The 15,375-nt window shown below is 45.0% G+C and overlaps 1 long non-coding RNA gene across 1 annotated transcript in view; it reads right to left on the bottom strand.

Moving 5' to 3' along the window:
• Positions 1-1,946: 1,946 nt before the first annotated feature.
• The window catches only part of LOC143501211 (uncharacterized), an 18,011-nt gene continuing 4,582 nt past the window's right edge, over positions 1,947-15,375 (bottom strand). Inside the window, exons 2-3 of the long non-coding RNA XR_013126853.1 lie at positions 5,187-5,320; positions 1,947-2,042 (exon numbers count right to left, since the gene is read on the bottom strand). This is a non-coding gene — a long non-coding RNA (uncharacterized LOC143501211). The remainder of the gene's footprint in view (positions 2,043-5,186; positions 5,321-15,375) is intronic.

Raw genomic sequence — 15,375 nt, 5'->3', positions numbered from 1 at the left:
CGATTATTCTTAATATTGAATATAATATATATAATATAATATATAATATAATCTAATCCTGCGATCATTGCCACAAGTTATCGGTCTTCTTTCTTTATTACATATGTCCCTGAATTGAATGGTATACTGCAACAATAGGACAAGAAAACTTAATTATAAAAACATAATTGATAACAGTTATTTACATGTTTACTCCCTCACATTAACGCATAGGCCAATGCCAAGTAATCATTATTTATTCTGTAATTAATTAGTAATAATTATATCCAACTACTTAACCTAATGTATTCGGAGCACATTAAATAAACATAGTTTGTTAATTACATAATTATGCAAAGACAGCCACGTTGGACTGCGCTTGTGTGTGCCATAGCAGAGAAGGATGTATCTTATGTTCTCTTACTGTGTGTGTGTGTGTGTTAGTGTGTATATCATGAGTATGTTAATTTCTTATTTTTCCTGTGATCTGTCTGTGTTTAAAATGGATTAACGAGATTCATATTTCCATCATTATGCAAAAGAGGTTACACCCCCCACACGTATTTGAAAAGCAATACATTCATACCGATCAGCTGCACCTTGCATGTGTTACACTTGTTCATACGTGTGTGATAATTCCAAGTGAATTTATTCATGAAGGACTTACATCCCCCCCCCCCCCCACACACAAGCTCAAACTCAAACACATCTACATTCTCCACCCCCCACAAACACAACACACAGCATGAAACTGCTACCTTCTAGATGTGCACACACACACACACACACACACACACACACACACACACGTGCAGGCCTTGCGATGCCAACAGCAGTAGGAAGGGGCATTAACGTGTCGCTAATGGTGTGAGAGGGGTGAAATGGCATCTCCTGCTGAACCACTGAGAGCTCATCATCAGCATTGGGGCGGGAGAGGGGAGGTGTGTGTGTGTGTGTGTGTGTGTGTGTGTGTGTATGTGTGTGTGTGTGTGCGTGTGTGCGTGCGGTGCAGAGGCGGTGCTGGGCAGGTGTTCATACGCAGGGCGCAGAGAGGGCACCGCCATGACTGAACAACGGTGGCATTTGTAGCCTGGAGGAAGACTCCGCCCCTTCTGAAGTCGTGCCATGTGCCACACAGCCTCGGCACGCCTCTAAACGGAGCCCTGAGTGTCCGTGATTGACAAATCACCCACCATGCCAAAGGCAGGTCGGCCATTTAGGCCTCTGATGCCAGCCAAGAGTCAGGAGAGGCCCGTTATCTGCGCGCTCCCCCAGACACAGGCGCTTCTGTACGACTAGGGCACTCTGGAAGAGATATTAAATCGCATGTGGGGGGTTTGGGAGGATTAATCTGTGATGCTAGCATTGCGCTAGTTTATGTACCACTCTACATCTTCTGCTGTTCCGCAGACACACTATATCTACATTGTTCAAAATGGAGCAATAATTCTAGATTGGCCCCATTACAAAAGCGCCTAATTGTCTTCAGTCAATTACATACCAGTCATGTAAATTTACGGCAGGACAATGATGAAGTCCTTTTGTTTATTCTATCATTGATAAATACATTAGGGAGTAATGATGAATGTCAGAAGGACTTGGGGGCGGGGCCTACGAGGGCGGTCACTGTCTCTGGGACTGAAGGGAACAGGAGAGTCTGCTCGTAAGTGGGCAAGAGTCTCAATTAGAGAGGCGGACTGTGATGTTTACTGGGGGAGCCCGATTGGACGTGTGTGTCCTGCAGAAGACCGATCCCGCAGCGTGGACTCAATCAGGAACCATAGAGTCCCGCTCCAGCTCGGGGAGGGCCTTCTGTCGCCGTGACATCACTCTCCTGCCCCTCTAATGTCCCCTAATGGGCTAAATCATAATTGAGTTACGTGTTAATTCAATCAGAACTGAAGAAGCAGGCATTATGGTGGGCTGGTGTTTCCTGTGAAGGAATTAATGCTGGACAGAAAACGATGGTTTCCACATCTGAGCAGGCATGGGTCATCATCGATCTCCGTGACAACGGCGGAAGGAGTCCATGTTGGCGCAGAAGCCCGATGGTGCGTTTTGACCTGTTGCAGAGAGACGACCCCAGATTTCTGCATTTTATAGTTTATACATATTTTCAGTTTCTTAAGGATTCTTTTTTTTCCTGGCCTGCATCCACCAACCGAAACTGGTGTTCAGGGTGTTTTTTTGGCCTCGAAGAAAAAACTTTTAATTTGCTTGATAAAACTATTTGTGGCTGACATGGATCATTAAATCTGACTGAATCTTGAGAAAAGATTGTAACAGTCGTGATTAATTCAGCGTGGCTTGCCAGACATTTCTTGGAAGGCCTCCAAGCGAGACCTTCCAGATGAACACGATGTGACTTCTGATCTTTGCTTCCAGAATTGGAATCTTCTTCTTCTTAAGAACACCCAGCACGTCACCTCAGCAGGACAACACCACGAGACAGGACACTTCTGTTCTGACAGTCCAAGCACTGTCCATCCAGTTCCTGTGGACAACTCTTTCTCTTCTGCTTAATCAACAGTAATGAACATTGTCCTGTATGTTGGGGTTTTTTTTTTCGTTTCTTTCTCTCTGGTTCAGTAGGGAGATGACGTAGTCCCTAAAGCTGAGTGCTGTCACCTTCATCCTTAGCCCCCCCCTCATTTATTTAGAGGCACCAGGTCATTAAATTCGCATTAGGCCAGCGCTGCAGTCTGGAGATCACCTCACACCTTCTACCACAGCGGAGAACCGAGGGCCGGAGAACCCACACCCTCCCTGAGCCAGAACAGCAGCACGGCGGGACAGCAGGACGGCAGGACGGCTCCGTATCCCAGAGCCGGGGACCATTAGGGTCTCTGATGGATCTAAGAGTGCGTGTGTGTGGGACGAGCAGAGTGCAGGGGCAGATCGGTGTCCACTGCCCTGTCCCTGGGGGGTGTGGGGGGGTGTGGGGGGGGCAGGAGAGGTGGGAGACAGTCACTACCTTCCTCCTCAGTCTGCGTGCAGATCGCATCATTTATTTAAAAAACCTGCAACGGCTGATCTGAGCGTCACATCCTGTTAAGGCCACATGCTGATGGCTGGAGGCGGAGAGGTAACACACACACACACACACACACACACACACACACACACACACACACACACACACACACACAGCTTCATCCTGCTCTCCTTTACATCGTGTTGAGTGTCTTCACGGGGGAGTTGTCAGAACAGAGACAATTACTACATGGGTGGAGCTGTAGAGAAGGGTAGTGACCTTCGTGGTGTGTGTGTGTGTGTGTGTGTGTGTGTGTATACATGCGCGTATGTGTGTATATGTCCGAATCCGTGTCCTTCATTTCTCTCCCATTTGTCTGAATATTGTTGTTTATGAGAATGGTGCTTGTTTATTGGTCGGTTAGAATGGACATCTGCTGTGGTTGGCTGCTGCCCAGCTCTGACCGACCGCAGTACCTGAGGGCAAACAGTGATAGGACCACCTCACCCTGCCATGGAAACTCATTTAAATGGCTGCGCCAAAGGCAAACGGTAGTCATTAGCATCACCCCGATGTGCCTTCTGATTAATACCACAGTAGACCTGTTGTGCCTCCATCAGAACCAAAAGCCCAAACACGCCAGCGTCTGTCACCAGCGAGCTCATTGTACACTACAGTGTGAGCTTCCTAATACCAAGAACATTTCTCTAACAATGTGTCACAGTCCCTGAGAGGCACCGGCCAGCACGAACCATCCGTGTGTATGTGTGTAATAATGATAGTTCAGAGAAGTGTGTGTGTCAGACAGTCAATAGAACAGTGTGTGTAATAACGACAGTCCATAGAACAGTGTGTGTAATAACTACAGTCCATAGAACAGTGTGTGTGTGTGTGATAATGATAGCCGTTAGCCTATCAGGATTAGGTTAGGATGGTCACAGTTCTGTTGCTGATGGAGTGTTCTCAGGTGTCTCAGTGTGTGTACAGAGATTAGCGAGTTTAGAGTTCGTCTCAGAGAGACGGGCTGTTCTTCAACTCTTCTTGGGCTCTTCGTCAATTCTGGGGATCAAAGTGATTGATGTGGAATATTTCTGCTCCAGGTTGATATGAACTGAGCTGAACTCAACATCAGAATTGCACACCACATGCCCAAGCTCCCTCTGCCCCAACCTCCGCCTGCCCCAACCTCCGCCTGCCCCAACCTCCCTCTGCCCCAACCTCCGCCTGCCCCAACCTCCGCCTGCCCCAACCTCCCTCTGCCCCAAACTCCCTCTGCCCCAACCTCCGCCTGCCCCAACCTCCGCCTGCCCCAACCTCCGCCTGCCCCAACCTCCCTCTGCCCCAAACTCCCTCTGCCCCAACCTCCGCCTGCCCCAACCTCCGCCTGCCCCAACCTCAACTTGCCCCTCCATATTGTCGTACACCAATACAGACTCCAATAAAACTTTGAGGTTTTTAGCTGTGAGGGAGACTTGCTGAATTTTATGAATTTATTTGGCTCTCGTGGAAAAGATGGCAGACATTTCCATTCCGTGCCCTCTCAGTCAAACATGAAACAAAAAGTTTCAAATCGTGCTTAAAATTCGTCTTTCCGTGGCGCGTCAGATTGTCTCAGTGTTTACTTCCTCCTTTGTTCTGTGATTTGTCGTTTTTTTTTTACAGTAGTGTTAAATCGTAACGACGGAGATCTCGTCTTTGTTTCATCTTGCTCCCCTCTCTGCGTCAGACAGCTGCGCGAGCCGCGAGGAAGCGTTTCACCGACGACGACGACGGCAACTCTGTGCACGTCCTTCGCTTTTAACCAGATTTTCCAGGGATATTAAAGAAACAAAAGGCAGCCACACCACGCTGGTTCCACCGCTTTACATTCCCGCGCCTGGCCACACCCCCATCCCTAGTAAGATGGCACTTTCGATCCATATATTTGCATCCATTTAGCTGGAGTCTTTTGCATACATAATGAAAAAGTTAATGATGTGGTTTTTCTGTGGTGTTCGTTTGAATATTCAGATGTGTCTCCGTCCCTATAAAATCTGGCAAATGATGTGCCTTCAACCTAAAATACGTACGCCTAATGTGTTTAAAATATACCTTACCATCCTTATGAAGATATATTATTATTATTATTTTATTGAAGGTAAAGTTAAACCAGAGAGACAGACAAGTCATCCATTGAATCGTCAGCTGTCTTTCTGATTGACCCTTTTTAAAAAAAAATAAGTATATATATTACCTGTATTGCAGAATATGAGGTTTTGTTGATTGTGCACTCTGTCACTTAAACCAGGACGATGTAATGAATTGAATCGGCATCATCTCAGTAATGACTGAGGTTCCCACAGTATTGACTGTGGTTGTTAGAGGGCCCTGTGGATAGAGGGGAAAAGTAGTTTGGGTTTTCTATTGAGTTACAATGACACATGTTCCCTAAGAGGCCTGCACTAATGCATGCAGTAAATCTGAGCTGATTGTGTGTGTGTGTGTGTGTGTGTGTGTGTGTGTGTGTGTGTGTGTGTGTGTGTGTGTGTGTGTGTGTGTGTGTGTCTAAAGCTGTTTTTCTATCTCCGTTCTTCCCTCAATCTTTCTCTGAGCAATACTGTCACAAACATGAGCACAAGAAAAGACAATGAAAGGAAACAATGTGAAACACGAGAGAGAGAGAGAGAGAGAGAGAGAGAGAGGGGGGGGGAGAGAGGGATGAGAGGGAAGGAGAGATGAGAGATGAAAGAAGAGATGCTTGTGGAGTGCTTCCGCTGGTCCTGACCGAGCCAGGTCTGTTCACCTCACTCAGCACCATGCATTAAACACTCACTGGGAATAGGACTGACACATTCCTGCCATCAACATCCCTCTCCTCCTCTCTCTCTCTATCTCTCTCTATCACTCTCTCTCTACATCCCTGTCTGTCTTTTACAAGCTGGAAATGGCTTCATTAAAACAGAAGGGTGGCCGTAGGGAGGGTATAAAGTATGTGGTTCAGCCTAATCTGCTATTTATGACAAGGCTAAATGTAGCTGGATTGGAGTTTAACGCATGGCGTCAGGTAGCTAGCAGACGGCTGCACTGGAATGTCCATTAGACAGATGAAAGGGGACATGGTTCCCCTGGCGATGTTGTCGCTGTCGGCACGGCGATAAAGGCCACCTATGGCTCATAACCAAACAGCTTTTTAAGTCTGTGTAGGAGGCTCAGCTTGTCTCGCGCGCACACACACCTTCTTACATTCAAAATGACTGTGTGTCAGAAGCAAGAAAGTTCTGTTGTGAAACAGTTGCAAGGTGCAGATGGAGACACAGAACAGGTATAAATTACTATGTACGCATGTGTGTGACTACACTGTGACCGCATGTGTGTAAGAGAGATTTATTCAGATGAGTGTGTTTGGTCTCTCTGTGTGTGTGACATTTATCTTGCTGTCTGTATGGTTGAGAGTGTGAATTAGAGGTGTATTCAACTAAGGATTTTCATAGTCGAATCTGATTCATCAGATTTTCCCTTTAGTCGACTAATAGTCCAATCGGGTTTTATTTTTATTTTTATCTTGAGGACCTTAAACAGGATCCCGTTCTCATTCAGGACTTTTTTCCACTTCAAAGTAAAAACCTAAAACACTCAGATAAATGAATAAACATGGTAGGTTGGCTTTATTCAGCTTTTATTTATTTACTTATTTATTTTTTAATGAAACGCTAGAGAACATAAACCGTCAGTGCGCAGTGCACATATCGAACTGTCAGACAGGCACTGTGCAAAATGGCAAAAATATTTTAAATAAAATGTGCCTGCCTGAAAATATTTTTAAAATGCCACACAATATACAAAAATTATAAGTAAAGATTCAAGTAACGGGGTTTAAAAAGCAAACAACAACAAAAAATGTTTATAGGCCTACTTATCGAGACGCACCGCGACGAGACGAGATGACGCGACCGAAACAACAAACGGCTGAACTGTTTTTTTTTTTTTGCCTTACGCGTTTTAAATGTTATGCCATGTTGGTTGTTGTCGTGCGAAATGAAAGACATTGATGACATAACTTGCACTTTACTTTGTTTGATTCATCTTCATCTTTTTCAAAATACTTTTGAAGTTTTTTTAGTAGACATTATAATCTCGGCAGATGCTGATTATCCTGTAGCGTGTTCAGCTCCGTTCATTTGGATGGTGCAACTGCAGGGTGTGATTTATTAATGTGTAGTAAGGAAGAAGCCTATTGTTAATGTGAACACATCATTTAAAAATATTTATTAACAAAAATTAGGATGATTTTATTTGACAAAGGGCTATATATCACGAAAACAAAGACATTTCATGTAACAACTAATTCTTAGCAGCATCCTTGGGCACCCCCATGCAGTTAGAATGGTACATTCGACTATGACGAACGAATAGGGGGTATAGTCGACTATAGTCGAATCAGCGACTATTGCAGGTCACCCCTAGTGTGAATATTTATGATTGTTAAATTAGGAGTTACCTAATTACATATCAACTTTATTTACCGAAAGAATCCCAACCAAAAGCAAGTGGAACCAGTAATGGTCTAGGACAGGCGTACTCAACTAAATTTGATCCGGACCGCGGTCCGCCAGTTGAGTACCCCTGGTCTAGGACGAGGCTACACCCCAGACTCCCCAAACACCCCGAACACCCCTGACCAGCCCCGTCGACAGGGGGGGGACAACCGGGTCTGTTGTCCCGGGCCCCTGGGCCAGGGGGGCCCATCAAAGAGCCCAGCAATTTATTTTTTATTTAAAGTCTATAATTTTAAATAATCATGAAATCTTTCATTAATATAAAATTCTGTCCTCAAAATAAGCTCAATGGCTAAAATATATGTTTTTTACCTATCTGCATATTTTCCATTAAGTGCATCCACCCCCGCCTCCAACTGAAAAATGGTTTGATCCAGCACTGACTGTAGCCGGCTGGTACCCGCCCAACAGCGGGAAATACAGTGGTGGATAGTTAAAGTAAATACAGAAATCTGGAGCGCAGAAAAGAAAGGAAAAACATTTACCTGACGAATTTTAATGTTGCATTGTGTTCCAGGTTTGAAAAGTGCTGGAATTTAGGCTAAAGTACTTGAAAATGCTTGAAATTGTAACTGCTTCGTTTCACAACAAATAGCTGTCTGACTGAACAGTTCTCTTGTATTACCTTAACAAATACGAGCCTCTTGTAATTCCAGGACGAAACATGAGAGAACGTGAAGACGTTAAGATTGGGCATTTTGAAAATAAACCACCATTAAATAATGTGATAAAAAAGCGAATTATTTCAAATCATTATGAGTATGTATGTAAATATTTAACTTAATTAAGTTTAACGTGCTGGGAAATATTGAAATGGACCTTGAAAGTGACGTACAAGTGCTTTAATTCCACCTTATAAAGGTGTATGAACCCTGCAAACATGACTTTGTTCATTGCGCTGAGGCGCGGGGCGCGCGAAGTTACAAAATTCGAGAGGTGCACGACCTCGTGAATAGACAGCGTGTGATGCGAAAATAGTGTTGTGAAAAGCGCTATACAAATATATTTGATTTGATTTTGATGCCCTTGTGCATGGGCGGTGCCACTGCGATTACGCCATTTTCGCCGCGCGGGCCCTCGCGACACGTCAAGTATAAACCAGTCAGCTGTCAGAAACAGCTTTGATGTGTGGCTATATCATATACTATATGACCTAACACAAGGATTGTCTGCTACAGAGGAAATTCAAATGATGTAAGCCGGGGGGTGGGGGGGTCACATGAAACTTTCTTGTCCTGGGCCCCAGCAAGACTGTCAACGGGCCTGCCCCTGACACCCCGGACACCTCGAACACCTCGAACACCCTGGGCACCCCTGACACCCGGAACACCCCTAAGACCCCAGGCACCCCAGACACCCCGGACACCCCTAACACCCCAGGCACCCCAGACACCCCGGACACGGTGTCAGGCAGATGAGTCAATGCAAACTCGGGTTACTGGGCGCAGTGAAGTAAACACAAATTATTCATTTACTAACTTTACACAACCTCACCCATGTGAACTTCACACATTACACAGAGCCAAGCACAAACGAGTTTTGGCAAACTCCTGAGAATTCACGTTCGGCAGTGCGAGGCATCTATTTGTGGAATGTGAGTTTAGACAGGTCTGACAATAGTTGCAGTGAGTCTGAATATCTGCTCACATGACAAATGATTGTATTTGACAGATGGAAATATATTTAATATAATAATTTGCTGGCTTTTGTTTGATATGATTCATATGTAAACGTATGGTGATAAAGTCACGATGTTAAGTCAATTTTTTGGCTGTCTACCTGACGTGTGTGTGATGAGAGAGACGGTGTGTGTGAGGGAGGGAGAGACAGTTACAGATGGCACCGGTGTGCTCCTGATCTCCGCTGAATCTAAAAATTTGTGACACAAAGTGGCACCATTTACTGTCTCTCACATTCGCCGGCTAGATGATGGTACGGTTAGCAACACCATAGGCCTCTCGGCACCGCAACCCTGACACACACACACACACACACACACACACACACACACACACACACACACACACACACACACACACACACACACACAGGCAGTGCTGATTAATGCATGAGCCATGTGCTCACTAAGAGCAGCCAGACTGCACACATGCACTAACACGGTCTACATACACAGAGGTCTGACACTAGGTCATCAAACTTCAGGTGATTGGCGTGTAGTTGTTTATAAACCCTTCCAGAATATTTCATTAAAAATATGACTTTTCGATATATATTTCGTATCACTTCACTGTTGTCAGATCAGTTCTGTTACACCCCTAAGAAGGGGGCCGGGCCCTGGGCCGGGCCCCGCGGGACATTCGGGACCAGCAACCTCACTGCACAGAAGCCAAATGTAGGACAAGCCATGCATGTGTAAATAGGTACAGTGAGATGGATTCATGATCACCACCTAAAAACTCGTTCATCTCTCCAGAGAGAGAGAGAATAACTAGTATATTCAACATTTCAAAGCACATCTCAAGGGAAAATTTCCCCCCCAAAATCTTGAATGTAAATTCTTTAGCGTTTGTTTTGCTATAGATAATGTCTTACAGGACCTTCTGAGCATTGCACTGGTGTGTGTGAGGGGAGTCCTGCCTCGTGTCTATGAGCTACGGCAAGCAGCTGGTTCACCAACACTTCTCTCGTGTTACAGTGCCTTTCCTACCAGACAGCTCACGTGAATGTACAGTAGCTCAGCCCGGTCTCGCCAGTCCATCACAACCCGCTGGTCACAGGAGTCGGACAATGTCCGTCTCTCTCTGTCTCGACCCCACAGGGTTGAGATCCCAGTAAAATGTACATCACCCAGTTTGCTCGGAAAGACTGCGATGATTTAATGGATTTTCAAGTCACACACAGTTCAGGTTATGAGCTCTGACTGTAGGAGCAGACGACCGCTGGTCTAGGATGGTGATGTTAATGGTGAGGGTACCATGCCGGCTGTAATAACGATACTGGCAGGAGCCCGACTGTGTCAGTCAAACGCGAGCGTGACAGTACAGATGAAGGGTCTGATCACACTGATACCACATGGGCTCCAAACACACCACTGAAGATCAGTAGGTGGGAAGGGGGAGGAGCTATGGGCTTTGGGACCACCAAACCATACGGGACCTCTTATAATAAATAACCATACGGGACCTCTTATAATAAATAACCATACGGGACCTCTTATAATAAATAACCATACGGGACCTCTTATAATAAATAACCATACGGGACCTCTTATAATAAATAGCCACAACATCTTGCACAAAATTAGGACCAGGCAGCTCAGATAACTAATACATGATTAGTTAATTGTTTGATTAAATAAAAAAATCCTTGAAATGTACCTATATGGATTTCTTCATTTTAACTACATTGTATGTACGGAGGAGGAATTAAATGTTGACCGAGTAGTTTACCTTTGGTATAAGAATCTCCTAAACAAATCTTTCACGTACACTTACTGGTTGAGTATAAAGAAGTTTGTTAAACACACAGACATTTCTCCATATATAGAACAGCAGTATATCTGAACACCAAATTCACATCTAATCAGAAATGATCTGCAATAAGCAAAATGTGCAGCTAATTTAATGATACATTATTTAGATTAAATATTAAATAATAAAGATCTGTATCATTGGCTAATCAGTTGTGTAGCATTTGGATTTTTTTTTTTGGAGTATTTGGAGATATTCCATGCATTGTTCATTACGAACGGAGTAGGTGTTAATGCAAGATATCATTTTTAGAAATAGGAGATGCACACACACATACACACACACACACACACACATGCGCACACAGGCACATACGCGCAAACACATGCGTGCATGCATGCAGCTCATTATGGCAATATTTTCTATTGGGAATTCAGTTGAATTCACATCAACTCAGACCCGCCCCTGTCATATCTCCTGTCAATCAAACATGTTCCTCCTGAAGAAATGACCAATCATTTCACTTCTGCAGTTTTAGCAGATGACAGGTAAAGAGAGAACACAAACAGTACAATAAATGTGCTAAAAGACCACAAACACACAGACACACACACACGCGCGCACATGCACACACACATACACACACACACACACACACACACACACTGGAGATTATTTTACAGTTTTTCCTCAATTGCTTACATACTATAACTGGGCCTATTACAATTACTAAACATCCCAAACCATGACGCCATCCACGAAAACACAGACCCATTTCCCCAAACTATAAACACTCTTCCCCTGTTTTTACACAAGATTCAGATTTGTTGAATGTTTCATGAAAAACTACACACAAATCTCTTTCATAAATCACCATGTGCTCTTAGAAAGCACTGGCACTCAATATCATCAACTCAACTCATCAAAGCTCGAACCCAATGAACACAAATTTGCTCCGGTGGAATCACTAATGGCACATTTCCACTAGGGCCTGCTTGGCGCGGCACGGTTCGATACGGATCGATTCGCAATGGAACGGTACGGTCGCGTTGTGTTTCCATTACAATGGTGGACCACCACAATGTGGGTGGAGGCGCTGTTTGCGCGCGGGTTGTAGTGTCGTGACATCATTTGTATGCGACCACAACACCGGTCGATGCCCCTTAACACATACCATTATTGTATCTTATTTATCTTTATCTTCATTATTGTATGTGGTTGCGCTAATTATTGATAATAATTTGGTATTACTCAAACAGGCTGAACACACCCTGCATAAAAAGCATCAGTCATACAATCAAATGATATCAAACTTTATTATGAAATATAGATATTTAAAGTACAACATATGTAAATAATATAGTTATAGTTTAAAAAAGTGCAAAAAGCAAATTACCTAAAAATAACGTATAGCTTTATATGAAATAAATATTTATAGTACTACAAGCAACATTTTGTGTACTTTTACTGGCTAGGGTGACCATATTTTTGTTTGGGAAAACCAGGACACTGTGTGTAAGTTGTCGAGGGGGGGGGGGGGGGGGGGGGGGGGGGGTGTTGGCGAACGTAAGTAAGTTGTTGGTTCTCCGCCAGTTGAGTATGATGAGGCTCAACTGATGAGGCTCAGGGATTCCGTGTCATACAGCGCCATGCTCAGGGTCCTAGTGCCTGTAGAATTAATGGCCCGATTAACGTAATTTAAAAACCCAGGACATTTCCACAGTTTTAAAAAATATCCCGGGACGCCCGGGACAGGACGTGAAATACGGACATGTCCCGGGAAATACGGACGTTTGGTCACCCTATTACTGGCGTCTGTCTCGCATGGTGTTCACAAGTTCGCCAAGCACCCCGAGGAAAGCCCGGTTGAAGGAAACATTTTCCGCCAACTCCGCTCGCCTCGTCAGTGGAAGGGGAATCTTGAACGTAAAAAATAACAAATATTAAACACAAGCATTCCCGTGAAAGCAACAACAATATAGCGTAACTGCACAAAATGTGTAGCACGTCATCGCTGCTCATGCTTTGTTTATGGCTACAGCTAACTAGCAACTAGCAAGGCTAAGAGCTAGCTATTGTACAATAGTGACTGTGGTGGTAACATTAACTATAAACACAGCTCTAAATTCCTGCGTTTACAATAGATGCGTTCATATTACCTTCATATTACATCTTTTACGAGCCTAGTAAAACTGTGAAATCACAATACACTCACCATTCTCCGAGGCCTCCAGCACCGACATTGTCGTGTCCAGCACGTTTTCTCTTTCGTTACTGGCTGGCCGGTGACCGTATATGGCATCCATTTGCCGGAACCATTTCCAGTCTTTGCGGTTTTGCTTCGCTGCGTCCGTTATGGTCCTTCACCGCCCGGTAATCGCTTTTAAGCTTTTTTAGCTTGGACCGACCGGCACTGCTGAACGGACCGCTGGTAGCCATGAGTGGCCATTAGCGCGGAAACCTCGCTAAAAACCTTTACATTTCTAGTGGCCCCGTCCAGTTTGCCCTGGATTTTTTGATCGCTGATTATTAACAGAAAGGTTTGTACCTCGGCGTTTGACCAGGGAACAGACTTCGCTCCTTTTGTTTTAAAAATGGCTGAGGAGTCTATAGCATAGCGGAGGAGTCGCTCTCCTGTGACGCAACCTGTGACGACACTCCCTGGCCAATCAGTGTCATGCTGTTCCTCCACGTCACAGAACTGTACCGCTTTGGAACGGTTAGAACCTCGAGCGAGTAGGTACGAAAATAGTACCTGAAGGTATCGGCAAACTGGGACCTGGTACTAATGGAAACACTCACAAACCGTCGCGAATCGAACCGTACCGCGCCAAGCAGGCCCTAGTGGAAATGGGCCATATGAGTCCAAACTGTTCATACACAAATCAGAACATCAGAGCAGAGCTCATCCAATGCTGCCTTGTTGCGGTGGTACGGTTCAGGCTGGTCAGGACAGATCAGGTGACTCAAGCCAGTCTGACGGGGGCTAATGTTGCCTGTGATGTTGATGAGAGTTTCTGGCCTGACGCTGAGGTAGAATTAATTTGGGGGGGTTTAATTACCAGTTATTGCATATTTGAGTTTTATGTTCTCTTACTACTGAACACAAGTACTGAGTACTGAAATTCTAAAAATTTGAACATGCTGTCTTTCTGGTGTGTAGGGTTTTGAATTCACCTCACTTGATGCCTTTTGTGTGATGTCTGATGCAAGGTTTAACCGTAAGATCACATGGTTTTGAGTGGAGAGTTTGTCTTTCATAACATTCATGACTGTGCAGTTGGTGATGGTCGTGTCTGTAGGTGTTTAGGGTTGGCCCTGTGTGGACTGTCCTCTAAGTGTATGTAGGTGTTTAGGGTTGGCCCTGTGTGGACTGTCCTGGTCTTCTGTAGGCTTGAAGTCCATGTAAGTTACAACACAGCTGCAGCTCTCAACGTCCCCCAATAATTTGTCCCTTTTATTAGATTAAACAGGTTGTGCTGCCCTGCGGGGACAGTCCACACACACACACACACACACACACACACACACACACACACACACACACACACACAGGGTCTAGTTACTGCTCAGGTTTAATGCTCCAATGAAGCGTGTTCAAGGTGAGCGTGTGTCTGACGTGACCGACTGACGTACTCTAACTCTCAGTGGTCACGTGACATATTGTGTTGGTGGTCTGACTGTGACTGCTGCGAAGCCCCACTGGTGTGTAAAATAAGATTTCTGAAATGGGACTGGACTACTGACCCATATCCCTACCACATCACCTCAATCTTTTCACCTTTCACCCCGACAGGCGCAGCGTGACCTTTGACCCGGTGCATCTCAACATGGGGAGAGTCACCCATGAACGTGGTTCGATGACCAGAACAACCAATCAGCCGCGACTCATCCTCAATCATGCCCACTCACCCCAAAAATCACACCCACTCACTCCCAAATGGCCCACGATCACCCCTGCCCCACCGGGCCCAGTCAAGCCCAGGATGCCTGTGAAGTAGGACTTACAGAAAGGTCAAAACGCACTGCAACTTATGTAATGGCCTTAGGGTGTACTTTCAGATGATCACCAAGTGCTACACTTGTCTAGGGTTACTTTACAAGAACCCTAGACTCATTTCCCTCTCTCTCTCTCTCTCTCACACACACACACACACACACACATAAACATTTCATATTCCATCTGGATGTTGCAGTGTGGGCCCCCTGCTCTGTGCAATCAACACTGTGTACCATCTTTGGGTATTATTTTAATCAATATATAGTCAGTTTTGTGTGTGTGAGTGTGTGTGTGTGAGAGAGAGAGAGACACATAGAAATGTCACAGTGATGCTACGTGTGTGTGTGTGTGTGTGTGTGTGTGTGTGTGTGTGTGTGTGTGTGTGTGTGTGTGTGTGTGTGTTATGAGCCCCCAGGACTCTAGAGAAGAGTCTAGAGAAGGCAGACGGCACACAGC

Source organism: Brachyhypopomus gauderio, unplaced genomic scaffold (assembly GCF_052324685.1).
Source record: "Brachyhypopomus gauderio isolate BG-103 unplaced genomic scaffold, BGAUD_0.2 sc162, whole genome shotgun sequence".
Classification (NCBI taxonomy): Eukaryota; Metazoa; Chordata; class Actinopteri; order Gymnotiformes; family Hypopomidae; genus Brachyhypopomus; species Brachyhypopomus gauderio.
Note: the sequence above shows the minus strand (reverse complement) of the source record. Positions and strands in the feature narration are given on the sequence as shown.